At 37.9% G+C, this 22,098-nt stretch overlaps 1 protein-coding gene across 5 annotated transcripts in view; it reads right to left on the bottom strand.

The window, feature by feature from the left end:
- TMEM117 (transmembrane protein 117) overlaps positions 1–22,098 on the bottom strand; it is a 570,487-nt gene that overhangs the window by 275,473 nt on the left and 272,916 nt on the right. The window lies entirely within an intron of this gene.

Below are 22,098 nucleotides of genomic sequence, written 5' to 3'. Positions count from 1 at the left end.
AGTGAGGAAGGAGAAGCCCAAAAGAAAGCATGACACACAGCTGGTTGCCTTTCAAGACACTTGACAAACCTTTCTGAACTTGTAGGCAGTTCAAAAGGAAGTAGGAAGGAGACTAAAAGACTAAGTAAAATCTCTAAAAAGCATTAGGGAGCTTTGGCAACTTCCTTATGCTGAGGACTCTATTATAGAGTTCAGAACCAGCCAGAGAATGTGGTCCAAGAGAATACAGCCCTCTGGAGGGCTATAGAAAACCAGAGACGGATGAATCCTTGATGAAAGTGTAAACCAGCCTTTACCCAGTCCATTTTATGACTGGATTGTGGTGATCGGCTTCTACTCTTTCCACCTAACAAAGGAAAAAGTAAACCTTTTGTGGAAAAATAAAATTTTATTTTATCCTCTACACACTTTTATACATAACATCTGTCCATCATTCCAAAATTACTAGGATGTCAAGAAACAAGCTCATATCACTGAAAACCAAGAGAAAAAACTGTCCAGAAGGACAGGAAGCTATTTTGGCAATCCTATCCACTGTTGATTCTCCAGTGGAGAATTAATAAATATTTGTTTAAATTATGATTTAATAAAGTTGTTCATATTTATTTATATATGGCATGGGTAGATCTCCATACATTAAATCCTAGAAACAGCAATAAAATGAGATTGAATCATGAAAAACTTTTCCACGGAGGAAAATATTAAAAACTTCCAAAAATTGTTTTGTGTGTTCACTTAATCTCTCCAACTACATTTATAGCTTCTTGATTGACTGCAAGATAACGGACCTGTATTCACCCAGAATAATATATCAGCACAAAATAAAGAATCCTTGCGTGTGGCTGTGGACATATGATAAGTGCTAGATGCTATAACAATGCAGATGAGACAGTACTGATAGTTTATGAAATAACTAATATACTTAAAAATGAAGAACAATATATAAAGACTATATAAATATATAAATAATATATAAAATCACAATCTAATGTGATGCTCTGAATAGTTCTGTCTTCTACCTCTAATAATAATATATAAAGTCATTATTCAGTAATTATTCTTATTTTTGATGCTTTGGATAAATATGAAGAAAAGTTACAAATATGCAGACCTGTCATAAAAATTTTCAGTTACTGTTTCATTCATTTGCATATCCATTAACATTTAACAAGATTTCCTGGTTGGATTGTAAAGAACAAGACAGACATATATTTATATCAGCAATTTTAGCCAGTTTGAATATCACATTGGACTCTAAAAAAGTGAAATTGTGGGGTTTCATATACCTAATGATTTGAGCAAGTAATTCAGAATTATATTTTATTTGCTAAGAGGCACAATTGAAGTTATTTTGTTTGGTGCTTTAGCTGATTATTTTAACAACTCACACATCCTTTGTTTTCTTTTATGCTTTGTTTTTTTGCACTATCTAGAAAGTCTTGCAGTTCTACCAGCCTTCTAAGTAACTATTGATCATTGATACAGGCTTTTAAGATCATAAATAAATTTTTTCTCAGCCTCTAACTTCAATTATTTTTTCCTTGAGATTTAAACCTTAACCATCAAATCCATAACAAACATGTGGAGATTTCAATATACAAGATCTGGAAAAGGTTAGTTATCATAACATCCTGACAACATGAGATAACCAAGGCTATTAAAACCTGTTGCAAAGTGACTAAACTAAACAGATTCTAACATGAGCTAAATAGTCAATAAAACTATAGTATAGTTTATATTACAGTAAGGGTCTTGATCACTAGCAACAAAAGTTCCAGTTCACTTCAGTCTATTAGTCATACATAAGTGGTTGCAGTCAATGCCAGGTGATTTAGTGGTTGAGTCTGAATTTTAACAGGAGGCAGTACACACAGATCACCAAACCAATATGGATCCATGCTTCACTGAAAACTCATCTGTGGCCAGCTGGATTCATAATGTCACAGCTGTCTCTCTCAGCCATGTTCGAGCAACATAAATAAGATTGGGGGCTTCACACACAAGTAAATTATGGGCAAGGAGTTGACTTGCATGAGTACAGGCCTGCATTAAACACACTAAAACTAAAGCAAAAGCTCTAAGTATTCTTAAGGCATTAAAGTGAAAATTTGTTACTACAAAATGCCAGGAACTAACCTAGATTTTTAAAATTAACCTTTTCTCAATCATTTTGTTCGTAATGAAATGATTAACTAGATGAATGACTCTAGTCACTTACTTGACTATTATCCAAATAACCACATTTTAGTATATTTGGTTCTAGTTCTTGATTTAAAATATTTTGATGGAGCTCAATACATGTATAAGGACCTTCCAGGCTAGACCTACGGTTTGAAGCTATGGGGCAAGATCCCCTGGAATGTCATAAAAAAGCTGCAGACAATTGTTAGCTGTAGCCTGTAATGATTAAAATTGCATCTGAACCTAACAAAGCTCACTGATAACATTCCAACTGAAATTTCCTAACTTTAGCCATTAATTCCCTCTAAGTTCTATAAGGAAGACATATCTAAGAAGACTGGAGACAAAGAGTATTCATTAACCAACCTACCGTCACTGTGAATACATCCAGCATACATCAATTCTTCCTTCCATTCCTTGCCTTACTTCAGCCCATTCAGTGAAATTCATTTGTGCTATATACAGAAACATTAGTACTACATCAATTTCTCCCTTTCCTTTACTCTCAGCATTAGTGATTAATCACTAATGTTACTTCTGAAAGGCTCTCAAATCTATGCTGTTTTTCTGTCATCACCACTATCAATGTCTAAATTCTATACATAATCATCTCTAATCTGAAACAAAAGTAATAATTTCCTATTCTTTTGTAACTATTTCCACCTACAGTAAATTCTTTACTGACACTATGGGGATTTCTAGGGAAGAAATAGGGCATACTGGAGAAGCAGAAGTCCTAGAACCAGAAAATATTAAGCTTGCAACCCATCCCATACCCCCATGACTTGGGACAAATGATCAACTTTGATAATCATTCATTTCCTTATCTATATACTAGGAATAAAAATACCTTTCCTTCACAGGGGTTTATTAGGGAACACATGATATAAAGTATGTAAAGCTTCTAGTACAACTATTTCATAATATGCATGAAAAAAAGGTAAACCTCTGGCCTACTGGCTTCCATTTTTCAAAATAATATTGTGGTCCCCAATGTCACAGGGTAAAGCATATGATATGGTTTGGCTGTTTCCCTACCCAAATCTCATCTTGGATTGTAACTTCCACAATTACCACGTCATGGGAGGGACCCAGTGGTAGGCAGTTGAATATAGGGGGGCGGGTCTTTCTTATGCTGTCCTTGCAATGGTAAGTGGGTCTCATGAGATCTGATGGTTTTAAATAGAGGAGTTCCCCTGCACAAACTCTCTCTTTGCTGGCCGCCATCCATGTAAGATATGACTTGCTCCTCCTTGCTTTCCGCCATGATTGTGATGCCTCCTGAGCCATGTGGAACTGTAAGTCCATTAAACCTCTGTTTCTTCCCAGTATTGGATATGTCTTTATCAGCAGCGTGAAAATGGACTAAGACAACATGGATAAGAAAAACCTTCACTCTGCAAGGCATCTTTATTTTTAGACTCATCTCCTTACATTTCAGAATCTCCTTCTTTCAGGCCCTCCTCCTACTAGGAAATCGATCTCACCAATATACCACCATTTCATAATACACTTATCATGGCTGCCCAGAATGCTCTTTTTGTCACGTGCCATTCCCTGTCTTCTGGCTTGAGATTACTAACTCAGTCTGTCCACTTAGAAATCTACTGCCATTACTTTTGAAAGTTACCACTTCCCAAATCTTGTCATAATACTTTGAATATACCTCTATGTTAAATACTTTTCCCAGAGTATTTTAATGATTTGCTTACACTGCCCCTCTCTCCCATAAGATTTACTTCATCAAGGGTAAAAAACATGTATTTTCTTTTTTTTTTTTTTTTTTTTTTTGGCAAATGAAATTCTTGGCCCAGAGTATAGTATGTTTTAGGAATGCAATAAATAAGTAAATGAATTAAGTAGTCAATTACTTAAATCATTGGACATCAGGGCCAAAGTAGGATGTGTATAAAAGCATAAAAAGTAAAAACAAGGATTTGCAATACAAGATAAAATAAAAGCAAACATCAAAGACAAATTGTGTGCCATGTAATTATGACACTCTAACAAAGTTAGAATACAGTGTTATTGTATCATTTTTATTACCTCTTCTGGAATAAAAAGCTAGAGGCCATAATATAAATAAATCAAAATAAAGAACATATCTTTGACTTGCTGCAACACATGTTGTAAATTTACTTACTCTGAACGTTAGTTGAATAATTTAAAAAGTAAAATGTTGAAAATCTACTTAATCATGTTAAAGCATTTTTTAAATGGGATAACTTATCAATACATGATTTAGTGCACCAATTTCCTGGCACAAACAATACCAGAGCTACATAGTAAAACACATTTATTTTATCCATGTGAAAAAAAGGAAAGAAAATGTATTCTACTGCCCTTCAAATGGATACTATAAAATTACATTTGTTGTGTGTCCTTTAAAGTCAAAAATAGAGGTCTACAAGGTTAAAAAACAATATAGCCTCAAAACTAATTTTAAAGTTACAGATTGTTTGTGGTTATACCCCAAGTTTCTTTCATAGTTTTTTTTCTTTTATCAACTTCCCAAACGCTCCAGGAATATGCAATCTAATGTGATGCTCTGAATAGTTCTGTCTTCTACCTCTAATGAATTAAACAAATACAACAAAGACACTTCATGTATCTTCACTAAAGTTATTAGAAAAATAATACAGATAACCAAGCTTTAAAATTCTGAGCTTGTTGCTAAGAGAACCCCAATAAATCCCCAAAGGAATCCAGAAAGTCACAAATTACCTGAAAGTAATTTCATAATTAATTTAGTCACATTTTAATGTTAAATAAAATTTACTGTTTAGAACTATTCAAGTAAAATGTATACAATGCATTGTCACAAATTTTTATTATTGTAAAAGGGAACTGTAAGTTAAGCCAGAATGGTATTCATTAATTTACCCTATATAATGATGCTTCTATCTGAACTACTTGGAAGGGCATAAAATAACTTACAAATTTTGCAAAAATTTTGATGTTGTTCAAAGTAGAACAAAAACAACTTCAATTTTAATGGGTATGTATCAGTGGAGACAAGTGTTCATGGTTGTAAATTATCAAAATAGTGGAATAAAAACAACAGGACATAAATACAATAATTAACATTTGCCAGGAACTACAATTTGTCCACGGTATATAATAAAATGAAGAAACCTGAAAAATGAGACTGCTCTTTTATTTCCTACAAAATTTTCAAATTCAAAGCAATTGTGACAGTTTCTTTTCTTTCTCCTCTCTCCCCTCCTCCTCCTTCTTCTCTTTCTTCTTTTTGTCCATCTTCCTCTAGATATGAATTCAACCACCTCTTTTTCTCTTCCCTGTAGCTACTCAACACTATTTCCCAATGATTTACTCCATATTCCTGTTGAAAAAATTTTAGGCTCCAGTGATATGGGGAAGAGAGAAGGGAACTGTCTTTTTACCCAGGAACCTTATTGCAGCATGTAAATTTATATTGGATAAGTATCTATCTTAATTTATATTCATTTATTCATTAAACAATTAATTACTGATGTCTCACTACATGCTAGACCATGACCCTGATACATGTAAACTCATACATTTTCAAGGGAAAGAAAATAGCACCCCAGAGCTAGCGGTCCCATCTTGGATTATCACTCAGTGCCTCTTTTCTAGTAATTTCTTCCTGCCATTGGGGAAAGCTTATGGAGCCATGTATAATGATGCCCAACTCTGCTATTGTTTCCTTTTCTGGTAATTTAGAACCAATACAAAAAGAGAAAGAAGGAAATATCTTTCCTGGAGGCTACACGAGAAAACAATCCAGTGAATATGGAGACTACAGTTTTTATCCCCTGTAATCTGGGGACAAAGCAAGGGAAGGAAAGAGAGAGAGAGAGTGGCAGAGAGTGAGAGGGCAGGCAGAGGAAGAAAGCCAACTGACATATGCAAAGAAGGAGAGAAGACAGGAAAAAACATGGGTGCTGTGGCAGTCTAATTCCAATGCCTTCCTGGGACAAGCATACCAGCACGTTGGATTCTGTGGGACATCCATGTTGCTTCCTAAAGAATCACTGTTCCCTACCCTATCTTTGTTCTTGAGCTAACTTCACAGAGATTATATTCGTTACAGTGAAAAGCATTGTAACTATTCACCCAGGAAAGATGGTAGAGTCTAAAATTGTGGTTCTGAGTATTCGGTTCAATTTAACTATGCAACAATTCTTCTAACCTTTTAGAAATAAATGACACTAAATTGGCTATAAGAAAAAAGCCATCAGTGTAGTTGGTAGACCGAGGTTGGTACTCAAATTATTCCTAATTAGAACAAAGATAAATCATGTGTCCACTCTTTATGGCACTGCTCTAGGCAATGGGGAAAACTTATGTTTAAATCTAATGTACTGTTTATGCATACAAATTTCATAGGTGTCCTAAAGTTTTGAATAGCACTCCCCTCTCTCTCCAGTTAAAAAATGCGATATATGTTCCTGTTAAGACCAATCTGTTAAGCCTGGGCAACATAGCGCACCACATCTCTACAAAACCAAAAAATTAGGCAGGCTTGGTGGCGCATACCTGTAGTTCAAGCTACTTAGAGGATGAGGTAGGGGGACTGCTTGAGCCCAGGAGGTCAAGGCTACAGTGAGCAAGCCTTGATTGCACCACTGCACTCAAGCCTGGGCAACAGAGTGATAACCTGTCTCAAAAAACAAACAAACAAACAAAAAACCCAAAGACCAATGTGTCTCCATTTTGAGAGATGTGGGACAAATGGAGAGTTTATCAACTGAGTCACAATATGTGAGGGAATATCTGTGCACTGAATAGATGAAAAGCTAGATATGACATCACTTAACTAGCTAATATAAAGGGAGCCTGATTTTGAAATAAAAAGTGTTGACAAAAGATAAAATAAAGGCACATAATGTGTAACCCGGAGAGAGTGGAGGTTGCATTTCTGACAGACCAAAGATATTTTATAGGTCTCTTACAAAGTGTCAGAAAAAGGTAACAAGAAGATAATATTAAGCAGACATCATTTAGTAGTGTAGAATAGAGCTGGAAAGAGCAACACAGGAGTCTGGGAGAGGCGCCCTGGAATTGAGTTTGCCAGTAATATAGAAGTGGCGTATCGGATAAAGGATTTTGAAGTACTTTTCCGATCTGTGCTTGGCCATCCCTGAACTTGAACCTTCCACGAAGAACTCTAAAGTCCAAGGGATATCTCTTTAGCCTCACAAAGCCTCATTATCATCAAATGCCCTTCAAATTGGAAGTTAACTAGTTCTCATTGCCCCATAAATTTGTTTCATAAATTTACTAATTATATAGTTTCTCTTAACTTAACCACCAAGAATTTCATGCTCTGCTTTTGCAATGTGTGTTTCAAAAGCTTCACCACCCCAGCTATCAGACCATGGTCAAAAAATAAAAAAGAAAGAAAAAGGAAAGGAAAGAAAAAGGAGAGGAGAGGAGAGGAGAAGATAAGCCACAATTCCACCCATCTTGTGAACATTTCAGACCCATCAAGTTCCTCCAAATAACTCAGTAAGTTTTCTGAGAGTTTCCTTTGTGCTGTTGGAACCAGTACTGTTAGCTATTACAGTGCTATTCTCCTCTTGTTCCACTCACTGTCATGAAGGCTAGTTAATTCCAAGGCCAAAAATGGTTCCAGAGATATCCTCTCTTCAACTGATGTCCACCAAAGAGCCTGCTACTGCCACTTATGTTGTCAACGTGTGCACCAAGACCAAGGTACTCATGTCTGTGCCAAGGACAATGCAGACATCTTTGCAAATTCTCTTATTACAACAGAAGGCTCCCTTATAATGTCTGTAATCAGTCAACCAATACACCTACATCATTGTACCATGCCTGTGCTACCACAAGCCAACAGCAAAAGGGACATTGATGCCCTGCAGTCTCAAATTCCCACAGAGATTATGGAAAAATCACTTTTCACTTTTACTTTCTCTTGTACTTGCTCTTACCATCTGATTCAGGTGTGAGTAGTTGGGACCACAAGTAAAATATGCCGTGCTTCATTCACAATAATCCTTTCTTTTTCAACACTTGCCCAGTGTCTTTGAACTAGATATCCCTGCTTCAACTGTCTCTTAGATGTTATTTTTTAGCCCTTTTGGTGCCACATGTAAACAGCACCCTAGAAGTAAGATTACACGTAAACTTGGTGCAGTGAGTAATTATGTTTCCCTCTTCCAAAATCTACTGCAATGACAATGTAGGAATTTTTTTAAAATGCAGAGTAGGAGAAGAAATGACAGAACATGAGAAATTTTTAATGCAATTTTAGAAAGCAGATTGAGGAATGGGGATGGTCATAGTTTCAGCTTTCTTTTTTGTATTGACTTTTTCTGGAGCACATAATATGAAGGAAGTTAAACTCTGCCTCTGGATCCCAATAATACTCAGGGATGAGCAGCTCAGGATTTCTGAAAGCAAGAGAGAAGAGGAATGAAAGTGAAAAATGATCCTCCAATGGAGGATCAGTAAAAATCTTTCACAATGGGTTGTTAGGCCACCGTGTATCTTCCCTGATGCAATGAAACCTGGAAATGACTTTCACCTCACCTAACTTAGATGGGATATTTGCTACATGAAGAAATTCAAGCCTGGAATGAAACACCTTAATGAGAAGGAGCTTTAAAATACAAGGGGTGTGTGTGTGTGTGTGTGTGTGTGTGTGTGTGTGTGTTTGTGTGTGTGTGTGTGTGTGTTCCATTATCCACAATGTTGTCTAGGTTAAAAACAGAAGTTTCATCTAAAAAAAAAAAAAAAAAAAAAAAAATTCTGAGCAGCCCCTCCCACTTAAAAAAGTATTATTAACAATCGAGGGTCTCCCAGTGAAATGGCCAAATTCCTAATAAACACAGCCTCCCTCTGCCTAATTCTTATCCATGAATAAGCCTATCCATGCACAGAGACTTTCCAGTCATCTTTTTATTGTTCAGCCTTAAATATGGATAGACTTCAGGTATTATCATATATTTGAAGAAAATCTCTAACAAGGAAAATAAAAAGCTCAAAATGAAATAAAAACAAGGAACAAAACTGACAATGGAGAAAACAGAAAAAGTGAGAACAGAATAAAGATATTTTTCAGACCTGCAAAGTAAAAATTCAATTATATGCTGCTATAAAAATACCTAAAACTAAGGCTACATAAAGGTTGAAAATAGTGGGAAAAGATAACATGCAAATAGCAACAAAATGAAATTTGGTATAGCTATATTAACATCAATTTTGAAGATGAATACTATTATTATAAATTAAGACAGATTCTTATTAATGATAAAAGGATCAACTTATCAGGAAGATACAGTGTGCTATCAAAATATATAAATTAAATTGACAAAACATTAAGGAAAAATAAATTCCCGTAGAAAATGTGAAATAATATATTTTTCTCAATAATCAATGGAACAAGCAGACAAAAACTAGTAAGGATATAAAGGATTTCAATAAGATTAGTAAACTCTGTCTAATGGATATATAGAGAAAAACTCACCCCACAACTACAGAATGCACATTCTTTTAATGCAACAGAGAACATTTAGAAATATTGATCATAAGCAGGGCCATAAACAAGTCTCAAAAAAATTAAAATGACTAAATCATACATAGGATATTCTTTGTCAATATTATAACAAAACTATACATCAGTAACACATAATTTGAGAACTCAGGTAATTGGAAACTAAGAGAGACACTTCCAAATAACAGGAGTTAAAATAGAAACCTCAATAAGGCAGAGTAAATATTTTGAACAGGATAATAATGAAAGTACTGTGAGAAATAGCTAACACCATGCTTAAACTTTTAATTTTGAATAACTATACTGGAAAATAAGAAATGCTAAAACTGAATGATTAAGAATCCTTGTCAAGGAATTAGAGAAGAAACAGCAAAATTAACCACAAAGAGGAAATATATAAGTTTTTAAAAGACTTCAATTAAATAAGTAGTAAAGAAAAAAGGACTTATACAATAGACCAACACAGCTAGTCTTATGAGAAGATGTAAAATTAATTAGTGGGCAAGACTGATCAAAATATACAGAAAAAGCACAATGTCAGAAATCAATGTCAGAAATGAAATAGGGGCACTGCTATAGATTCTTCAGAGATTAAACAAATAATCAGCTCATTTTAAAAAATAATATGCGAGCTAAAAATGAAAATTTAGGTGAAATCGATAAGTTTCTAGAAAAAAAAATTTACAGATTACCAAAATGTACAAAGGAATAAAAAGTAGATCTGTAACTATTCACAAAATTCTATCTATAATTAGAAACTTTCCCACAAGAAAATCCAGGCCTAGATGTACACATGGGTACCAAGAGAAAGGTACAGGAATGTTTATAGCATCATTATTTATAATAATCTGGAATGGAAAACTAACCAAATGCCTATCAATGGAAGAATGGATAAACATTATAGTAGAGTCCTACAATGAAGACTACTCAACAATGAAAACAACTACTAATTGAAGCCGGGATAGATCTCAGAAACTGTCACAGAAAAGAAGTCAAACCCTCACCAGAAACATTATGTAATTACAAATATATAAAACTCAGAAATACCAAAACTAAACTATGGTGTTAGAGAGTCATAAAAGTGGTAAAACTATTTAGCAAAGTAAGAAACCAAAGGGCCTAAAACCTGAGATAGTTGTTACTTTGGAGGGAAGGGAGAGATTTATCACTAGGACAGCCAGAGGGCAGCTTCTGGGATCCTGACAATACTCCTTCATTTGACATCAGTGACAATAACATGAGCAACATGAGTGTTCATTTAATATTTTATAAAAATTTACTCTGGAAACCATCATTCTTAGCAAACTATCATAAGAACAGAAAACCAAACACCGCATGTTCTCACTCATAGGTGGGAACTGAACAATGAGATAACTTGGACTCCGGAAGGGGAACATCACACACCGGGGCCTATCATGGGGAGGGGGGAGGGGGGAGGGGGGAGGAATTGCATTGGGAGTTATACCTGATGTAAATGACGAGTTGATGGGTGCTGACGAGTTCATGGGTGCAGCACAGCAACATGGCACAAGTATACATATGTAACAAACCTGCACGTTATGCACATGTACCCTAGAACTTAAAGTACAATAATAATAAAAAATAAATTTTAGGAGGGCGGAGCAAGACGGCCGAATAGAAACAGCTCCAGTCTCCAACTCCCAGCGCGAGCCACACAGAAGACCGGTGATTTCTGCATTTTCAACTGAGGTACTGGGTTCATCTCACTGGGGAGTTCCTGACGATCGGTGCTGGTCAGCTGCTGCAGCCCGACCAGCGAGAGCTGAAGCAGGGCGAGGCATCGCCTCACCTGGGAAGCGCAAGGGGGAAGGGAATCCCTTTTCCTAGCCAGGGGAACTGAGACACACAACACCTGGAAAATCGGGTAACTCCCACCCCAATACTGTGCTTTAAGCAAACAGGCACACCAGGAGATCATATCCCACACCTGACTGGGAGGGTCACACGCCCACGGAGCCTCCCTCATTGCTAGCACAGCAGTCTGTGATCTACCAGCAAGGCAGAAGCCAGGCTGGGGGAGGGGCGCCCGCCATTGCTGAGGCTTAAGTAGGTAAACAAAGCTGCTGGGAAGCTCGAACTGGGTGGAGCTCACAGCAGCTCAAGGAAACCTGCCTGTCTCTGTAGACTCCACCTCTGGGGACAGGGCACAGTAAACAATAACAAACACAGCAGAAGCCTCTGCAGACGCAAACGACTCTGTCTGACAGCTTTGAAGAGAGCAGTGGATCTCCCAACATGGAGGTTGAGATCTGAGAAGGGACAGAGTCCCTGCTCAAGTGGGTCCCAGACCCCTGAGTAGCCTAACTGGGAGACATCCCCCACTAGGGGCAGTCTGACACCCCACACCTCACAGGGTGGAGTACACCCCTGAGAGGAAGCTTCCAAAGCAAGAATCAGACAGGTACACTTGCTGTTCAGAAATATTCTATCTTCTGCAGCCTCTGCTGCTGATACCCAGGCAAACAGGGTCTGGAGTGGACCTCAAGCAATCTCCAACAGACCTACAGCTGAGGGTCCTGACTGTTAGAAGGAAAATTATCAAACAGGAAGGACACCTACACCAAAACCCCATCAGTACATCACCATCATCAAAGACCAGAGGCAGATAAAACCACAAAGATGGGGAAAAGGCAGGACAGAAAAGCTGGAAATTCAAAAAATAAGAGTGCATCTCCCCCGGCAAAGGAGCGCAGCTCATCGCCAGCAACGGATCAAAGCTGGATGGAGAATGACTTTGACGAGATGAGAGAAGAAGGCTTCAGTCCATCAAATTTCTCAGAGCTAAAGGAGGAATTACATACCCAGTGTAAAGAAACTAAAAATCTTGAAAAAAAAGTGGAAGAATTGATGGCTAGAGTAATTAATGCAGAGAAGGTCATAAACGAAATGAAAGAGATGAAAACCATGACACGAGAAATACGTGACAAATGCACAAGTTTCAGTAACCGACTCGATCAACTGGAAGAAAGAGTATCAGCGATTGAGGATCACATGAATGAAATGAAGCGAGAAGAGAAACCAAAAGAAAAAAGAAGAAAAAGAAATGAACAAAGCCTGCAAGAAGTATGGGATTATGTAAAAAGACCAAATCTACGTCTGATTGGGGTGCCTGAAAGTGAGGGGGAAAATGGAACCAAGTTGGAAAACACTCTTCAGGATATCATCCAGGAGAACTTCCCCAACCTAGTATGGCAGGCCAACATTCAAATCCAGGAAATACAGAGAACGCCACAAAGATACTCCTCGAGAAGGGCAACTCCAAGACACATAATTGCCAGATTCACCAAAGTTGAAATGAAGGAAAAATCTTAAGGGCAGCCAGAGAGAAAGGTCGGGTTACCCACAAAGGGAAGCCCATCAGACTAACAGCAGATCTCTCGGCAGAAACTCTACAAGCCAGAAGAGAGTTGGGGCCAATATTCAACATTCTTAAAGAAAAGAATTTTAAACCCAGAATTTCATATCCAGCCAAACTAAGTTTCATAAGTGAAGGAGAAATAAAATCCTTTACGGATAAGCAAATGCTTAGAGATTTTGTCACCACTAGGTCTGCCTTACAAGAGACCCTGAAGGAAGCACTCAACATGGAAAGGAACAACCGGTACCAGCCATTGCAAAAACATGCCAAAATGTAAAGACCATCAAGGCTAGGAAGAAACTGCATCAACTAACGAGCAAAATAACCAGTTAATATCATAATGGCAGGATCAAGTTCACACATAACAATCTTAACCTTAAATGTAAATGGACTAAATGCTCCAATTAAAAGACACAGACTGGCAAACTGGATAAAGAGTCAAGACCCATCAGTCTGCTGTATTCAGGAGACCCATCTCACACGCAGAGACATACATAGGCTCAAAATAAAGGGATGGAGGAAGATTTACCAAGCAAATGGAGAACAAAAAAAAGCAGGGGTTGCAATACTAGTCTCTGATAAAACAGACTTTAAACCATCAAAGATCAAAAGAGACAAAGAAGGCCATTACATAATGGTAAAGGGATCAATTTAACAGGAAGAGCTAACTATCCTAAATATATATGCACCCAATACAGGAGCACCCAGATTCATAAAGCAAGTCCTTAGAGACTTAAAAAGAGACTTAGACTCCCATACAATAATAATGGGAGACTTCAACACTCCACTGTCAACATTAGACAGATCAACGAGACAGAAAGTTAACAAGGATATCCAGGAATTGAACTCATCTCTGCAGCAAGCAGACCTAATAGACATCTATAAAACTCTCCACCCCAAATCAACAGAATATACATTCTTCTCAGCACCACATCGCACTTACTCCAAAATTGACCACGTAATTGGAAGTAAAGCACTCCTCAGCAAATGTACAAGAACAGAAATTATAACAAACTATCTCTCAGACCACAGTGCAATCAAACTAGAACTCAGGACTAAGAAACTCAATCAAAACCACTCAACTACATGGAAACTGAACAACCTGCTCCTGAATCACTACTGGGTACATAATGAAATGAAGGCAGAAATAAAGATGTTCTTTGAAACCAATGAGAACAAAGATACAACATACCAGAATCTCTGGGACACATTTAAAGCAGTATGGAGAGGGAAATTTATAGCACTAAATGCCCACAAGAGAAAGCAGGAAAGATCTAAAATTGACACTCTAACATCGCAATTAAAAGAACTAGAGAAGCAAGAGCAAACACATTCGAAAGCTAGCAGAAGGCAAGAAATAACTAAGATCAGAGCAGAACTGAAGGAGATAGAGACACAAAAAATCCTCCAAAAAATCAATGAATCCAGGAGTTGGTTTTTTGAAAAGATCAACAAAATTGACAGACCACTAGCAAGACTAATAAAGAAGAAAAGAGAGAAGAATCAAATCGACGCAATTAAAAATGATAAAGGGGATATCACCACCGACCCCACAGAAATACAAACTACCATCAGAGAATACTATAAACACCTCTATGCAAATAAACTGGAAAATCTGGAAGAAATGGATAATTTCCTGGACACTTACACTCTTCCAAGACTAAACCAGGAAGAAGTTGAATCCCTGAATAGACCAATAGCAGGCTCTGAAATTGAGGCAATAATTAATAGCCTACCAACCAAAAAAAGTCCAGGACCAGATGGATTCACAGCTGAATTCTACCAGACGTACAAGGAGGAGTTGGTACCATTCCTTCTGAAACTATTCCAATCAATAGAAAAAGAGGGAATCCTCCCTAACTCATTTTATGAGGCCAACATCATCCTGATACCAAAGCCTGGCAGAGACACAACAAAAAAAGAGAATTTTAGACCAATATCCCTGATGAACATCGATGCAAAAATCCTCAATAAAATACTGGCAAACCGGATTCAGCAACACATCAAAAAGCTTATCCACCATGATCAAGTGGGCTTCATCCCTGGGATGCAAGGCTGGTTCAACATTCGCAAATCAATAAACATAATCCAGCATATAAACAGAACCAAAGACAAGAACCACATGATTATCTCAATAGATGCAGAAAAGGCTTTTGACAAAATTCAACAGCCCTTCATGCTAAAAACGCTCAATAAATTCGGTATTGATGGAACGTACCTCAAAATAATAAGAGCTATCTATGACAAACCCACAGCCAATATCATACTGAATGGGCAAAAACTGGAAAAATTCCCTTTGAAAACTGGCACAAGACAGGGATGCCCTCTCTCACCACTCCTATTCAACATAGTGTTGGAAGTTCTGGCTAGGGCAATCAGGCAAGAGAAAGAAATCAAGGGTATTCAGTTAGGAAAAGAAGAAGTCAAACTGTCCCTGTTTGCAGATGACATGATTGTATATTTAGAAAACCCCATTGTCTCAGCCCAAAATCTTCTTAAGCTGATAAGCAACTTCAGCAAAGTCTCAGGATACAAAATTAATGTGCAAAAATCACAAGCATTCTTATACACCAGTAACAGACAAACAGAGAGCCAAATCAGGAATGAACTTCCATTCACAATTGCTTCAAAGAGAATAAAATACCTAGGAATCCAACTTACAAGGGATGTAAAGGACCTCTTCAAGGAGAACTACAAACCACTGCTCAGTGAAATCAAAGAGGACACAAACAAATGGAAGAACATACCATGCTCATGGATAGGAAGAATCAATATCGTGAAAATGGCCATACTGCCCAAGGTAATTTATAGATTCAATGCCATCCCCATCAAGCTACCAATGAGTTTCTTCACAGAATTGGAAAGAACTGCTTTAAAGTTCATATGGAACCAAAAAAGAGCCCACATCTCCAAGACAATCCTAAGTCAAAAGAACAAAGCTGGAGGCATCACGCTACCTGACTTCAAACTATACTACAAGGCTACAGTAACCAAAACAGCATGGTACTGGTACCAAAACAGAGATATAGACCAATGGAACAGAACTGAGTCCTCAGAAATAATACCACACATCTACAGCCATCTGATCTTTGACAAACCTGACAAAAACAAGAAATGGGGAAAGGATTCCCTATTTAATAAATGGTGCTGGGAAAATTGGCTAGCCATAAGTAGAAAGCTGAAACTGGATCCTTTCCTTACTCCTTATACGAAAATTAATTCCAGATGGATTAGAGACTTAAATGTTAGACTTAATACCATAAAAATCCTAGAGGAAAACCTAGGTAGTACCATTCAGGACATAGGCATGGGCAAAGACTTCATGTCTAAAACACCAAAAGCAACAACAGCAAAAGCCATAATTGACAAATGGGATCTCATTAAACTAAAGAGCTTCTGCACAGCAAAAGAAACTACCATCAGAGTGAACAGGCAACCTACAGAATGGGAGAAAATTTTTGCAGTCTACTCATCTGACAAAGGGCTAATATCCAGAACCTACAAAGAACTCAAACAAATTTACAAGAAAAAAACAAACAACCCCATCCAAAAGTGGGCAAAGGATATGAACAGACATTTCTCAAAAGAAGACATTCATACAGCCAACAGACACATGAAAAAATGCTCATCATCACTGGCCATCAGAGAAATGCAAATCAAAACCACAGTGAGATACCATCTCACACCAGTTAGAATGGCGATCATTAAAAAGTCAGCAAACAACAGGTGCTGGAGAGGATGTGGAGAAATAGGAACACTTTTACACTGTTGGTGGGATTGTAAACTAGTTCAACCATTATGGAAAACAGTATGGCGATTCCTCAAGGATCTAGAACTAGATGTACCATATGACCCAGCCATCCCATTACTGGGTATATACCCAAAGGATTATAAATCATGCTGCTATAAAGACACATGCACACGTATGTTTATTGCAGCACTATTCACAATAGCAAAGACTTGGAATCAACCCAAATGTCCATCAGTGACAGATTGGATTAAGAAAATGTGGCACATATACACCATGGAATACTATGCAGCCATAAAAAAGGATGAGTTTGTGTCCTTTGTAGGGACATGGATGCAGCTGGAAACCATCATTCTTAGCAAACTATCACAAGAACAGAAAACCAAACACCGCATGTTCTCACTCATAGGTGGGAACTGAACAATGAGATCACTTGGACTCGGGAAGGGGAACATCACACACCGGGGCCTATCATGGGGAGGGGGGAGGGGGGAGGGATTGCATTGGGAGTTATACCTGATGTAAATGACGAGTTGATGGGTGCAGCACACCAACATGGCACAAGTATACATATGTAACAAACCTGCACATTATGCACATGTACCCTACAACTTAAAGTATAATAATAAATTAAAATAAATAAATAAATAAATAAATAAATTTTAAAAAATATTTACTCTGCAATAATTAAGACATACCTGTGTGCAATCAGCCTTCACTTATATGTAGTTAGATTATTTCCACATTTTAAAAATTACCAAAAATATAAAGAACCATTAGTACAGTAAAGGTTCAACAAATGGTAGCTATTTTTTTTAAGGGAGAACACTGGGATAGTAAAAGATCAACATAGCTTTGGGTGAAAATTATTTTGATTTTGGATCAGATGGTGCCACAAAGGGAGGTAGAAGAATGAAGATTCCTGAAAATTTATGATCGAGGCTGTGCAAAACTTCTGTGACTCTAGTGAAATATCCTGGCTAGAACAAGGGCAAGGTAAAAACTAATAAACGATGAAGCTGAAAATTAATAATGTAGTGAAGGGCATTGTAATGAGTGTCACCACATAATTTAGCCTATATTTTAAAGTCTGTGAACAATTCACATTTGTAAACTAGATTGTTAAGTTTCTTCCATAAGTTGCTACAGTTTAAATATCTTTCTGCATTCTAACTGACCATGCTTCTTGATATCTCTTAATGGGAAAGTGATGGTATAGCTGAATGAAAAGGCTACCATTTTTACGTACATAATGCCTGATAAGGTAGAGATTCAATTTAGTGCCATTTGAAAGACCCATAAAAATTTATATCTGCTTCATTTATTTCAAGACAGGGAGGCAGGAAGTTACCTCGAAGCAAATATTCCCTGGGTTCCATGAGAAATCACTTGGGTAATTTCCCTGTAGTTCTCTGGGTTAAGACAAGAAAGTTACTGAGGAAGGGTAATGGGAAAGAGTGTAATAAAACTTCTGTGACTCTAGTAAAGCTCTGCAAGACACTGACATGCAAAGCTGATCACCAGGGAGGAAAAGAGGAGATCTGTTCCTCAAGATGGGAAGCACAGAGGCTTATTGTGGAGGACCTGAGAAAGGCCCAGCGCTACACAAGAATGATGAGACGTCTCCAAACAAAAATTGTGGGGAAAGTGGATGGCCACACTGCTGACTTGGGCTGCTCACTAAAGGGCATGTGTAGGAGAGCTGTTTTCAGCCCCCAGTATGACTGATGAAAGCTCTTCTGAACTCACCATTCTGGGGTTAGAAACAGCGCTGTGGCCCATGCAGGGTCTGGGCCAGGGACGACACTCATGCTGAGTAGACAGAAGTCTGTGGAACTATGCAGGAGCAAGCTTCAACAATGACACCATGTAGCAGACTAACAGTAAGACACAGGTAAAGTAGAAGAATAATCAGAATGGCACAGCTTTTTCTATAGCTGGTATTTGAAAAACATAGACCCTAGTGACCCTACATAGGACTGGGTAAGGCATCAAGTTTAAGGTTGACTGGGTGGGAATAACTTCAAAACGGATATTGGATTCCTTGCTAATGAATGCAGGTAAGACTTCAAGACATTAATTAAAAGGTTAAAATATGTCAGCCCAAATTTATACTCATTTTGCAAAGCATTCATGCCACCAATATATGATGCCAGAGATTTCTATACAATCAGCTTAAATCTGCTGGGCATACACATAATCCCTCACAAATAATGAAAGCATAGGCCTTTGGTGGTAATTAAAGGTCTGTTTGCCTGGGAATTTCTCTTCAAGCAATTCAGGAACAAGAAGCTTAGGAGCATACCCAGCCCTGAAAGAATAGCCACTTAGGATGCCTCCCAGCCATCAGCAATGAAACTTAAAGACAGCTGCTTATCCCTGAAGGAGAGGGTCAGCTATTTATTCATTCTTTCAACAATACTGATTGAACACCTCCTAGATGCCAGGAACTGTGCTAGGTGCTGGGAATACCAAGATGAATAAGACATACTCATTACCATTTAGCCAATGAAAAAAGACTTGCAAACAATTCAACAGAGCCCTCTGTGTAAAATGTTGTGCATGAAGGGGGAAGCGGGGATGAGAGAAGCCTAATTCTTCTGGTGTGAAGAGAAGGCGGCAGAGAGAAGAGAAGGCTTTACAGAGAAGGGCAGAGGAGGGCAAAAGTGTTTGAAGTAGAAGAAAACAGACAGACAAAGGAAGAGAAAGCCGGAAGCAGGAGGGCATGAGAGGAGAGGAGAGGGCAGCTCAGGGCTGCTGCTGGAATGCCCGGTGTGGCAGGCAGGCAGGCTGGAGAGGCAGAGGATATGTCCCAGGAGGCTTTGCACAGCCTTAGCAAAGCTTGAAATGAGAACTGAAATGGGAACATTAGAAGCATAAACCTCTATCCCAACATCTACCTAATATTATTTATTTCATATCTTTAAAAGGCTTTCCATTTAGGAAACGGTATCAGTCAGAGTTCTCCAGAGAAACAGAACCAGCAGATGATGAAGTAGATAGACAGACAGACAGACATAGGCATACACATAAATAGAGACTTATTTCAAGGAACGGCTTATGCAACTGTGGATCTGGCAACCAGGTTGGAATTTCTTAGGAAGAAGCTGATATTGAAAACATTCAGGAAGAATTTCTTCTTTCTCTGGGAAACATCAATTTTTGCTTCTGCAGCCTTTCAACAGATTGGGTAAGGTCCACCCACATTATCAAGAAGAAACTACTTTACTTAGTCTTGTTTTTTTTTTTTTTTTTTTTTTTTTTTTTTTTTTTTTTTTTTTTGAGACAGAGTTTTGCTCTTGTTGCCCAGGCTGGAGTGCAATGGCGTGATCTCAGCTCATCACAACCTCAGTCTCCCATGTTCAAGCAATTCTCCTGCCTCAGCCTCCCGAGTAGCTGGGATTACAGGCATGAACCACCACACTCAGCTAATTTTGTATTTTTAGTAGAGACAGGGTTTCTCCATGTTGTTCAGGCTGGTCTGAAACTCTCGGCCTCAGGTGATCTGTCCCCCTTGGTCTCCCAAGGTTCTGGGATAACAAGCGTGAGCCACCGCGACTGGCCTTACTGAGTCATTTTATTGAAGATGTCAACTATATCTACAAAATACCTTCACACCACCACCTAGATTTGTATTTGATTAAATAACTGGGTACTATAGCCTAGCCAAATTGATACATAAAACTATCATAGAAATCATATTAATAGTTTACATTTAAAGATACAATTGTTTTTACATCAAAAAATACACCTATCAACATATGACACAATATTTTAAAATCTCTATGATCCTGATTTTAGAATTCAACACAGAAATCCTGTAACATTGCCTCCACTTTCCCTAGTTACATAATCAAGTAGAAATGGTGCTTCTCATCAATATTATCATTGAGAAGTCAACAGATTTATGCATACCTGAATATTTTATCATTTAAACTGTGGGATTTCACAATATTTCTGAAGTTTTAACTCAGTTTCCATGAGTTCATACCTGTGCCTTAATCCATAAGTTTTGTTGCAACACAGAACTATATGGCTTTTTCTTCTGGCTCCTTTTTGAAGTTCCTACACTAGAATTATTTGTGCTATGAAGCATCAACATTCTGCTTCCATGTTAACAGCTGCAGTCAACAGGTAAATTACATGCATGTCCAACCTAAAAAGTGTTCCTCTAAAACCGCAAAGTATTCACTTTAAATTCCTCTTGAGAATAGAAGTCATGTTTATGTTGGATATTTTTACCAAATGACCTATTTTTTCCCATTAAAAATAGACTATTCCTTGAATAGAGCCAAATACTGCAACTAGTGCACCACATATTATACAGTCATCAGCCTATGAGAAATACAAAAAGAAAACCCCATGTTGTTCAATGGTTAACCATATTTATTACAGATTTTAGATTTACTCATACTCAAAAAGATACTTTTAGACATTGATATGGTTTGGCTCTGTGATTCCTCCCACAAAATCTCACCTTGTACTCCCATAATTCCCATGTGTTGTGGGAGGGACCCAGTGAGAGGTAATTGAATCATGGGGGACAGGCCTTTCCCCTGCTGTTCTCATAATAGTGACTAAGTCTCACGAGATCTGATGGTTTTAAAAACGAGAGTTTCCCTGCACAAGCTGTCTTCTCTTGTCTACCACCATGTGATATGTGCCTCTCACCTTCTCCCATGATAGTGGGGCCCTTCCAGCCACATAGAACTGTAAGTCCAATAAACCTCTTTCTTTTGTAAATTGCCCAGTCTTGGGTATGTCTTTATCAGCAGCATGAAAATGGACTAATACAGACATCTTCATAAAATCCTTAATTGAAATGACTCATTACTTGTGAACAGGTGGCCTCCACAGATGAAGGGGATGGGGAACACACAGTAGGACCTCTTGACTATGGTTGTTACTAAATGTCTGTGTCCCAACACCCAGAAATCAGAAAAGGGTCCTGAGCAATCAGAATCTGAACTGTGATCCCGCATCTAAGGGTCAGCAGACAAATGAGGCCAAGCTAGAGCTGCTCAGCCAATAGAAAAAGTCAAACCACCAAATCTAGGGAGGAAATTTACTAGAAATATGTACACCAGGGCAAAAAATCAGACAATGTCTACAGGCAGGCACAGGGGAAGCCAGTAGCAACTCCTGAGCTGAAAAGCAGGCCCTCTGGTTATATACATGGCTACCTTTTTACCCAGCTCCTGCAGCTGTGAGCAAGGCCATGTTGGAAGAGCTTAAAATGGGCAGAAGAATAAGCCTACGGGAGGCCTCTAGATAAATACTCATGTCTGT

This window comes from Macaca fascicularis, chromosome 11 (assembly GCF_037993035.2).
Source record: "Macaca fascicularis isolate 582-1 chromosome 11, T2T-MFA8v1.1".
Classification (NCBI taxonomy): Eukaryota; Metazoa; Chordata; class Mammalia; order Primates; family Cercopithecidae; genus Macaca; species Macaca fascicularis.
Note: the sequence above shows the minus strand (reverse complement) of the source record. Positions and strands in the feature narration are given on the sequence as shown.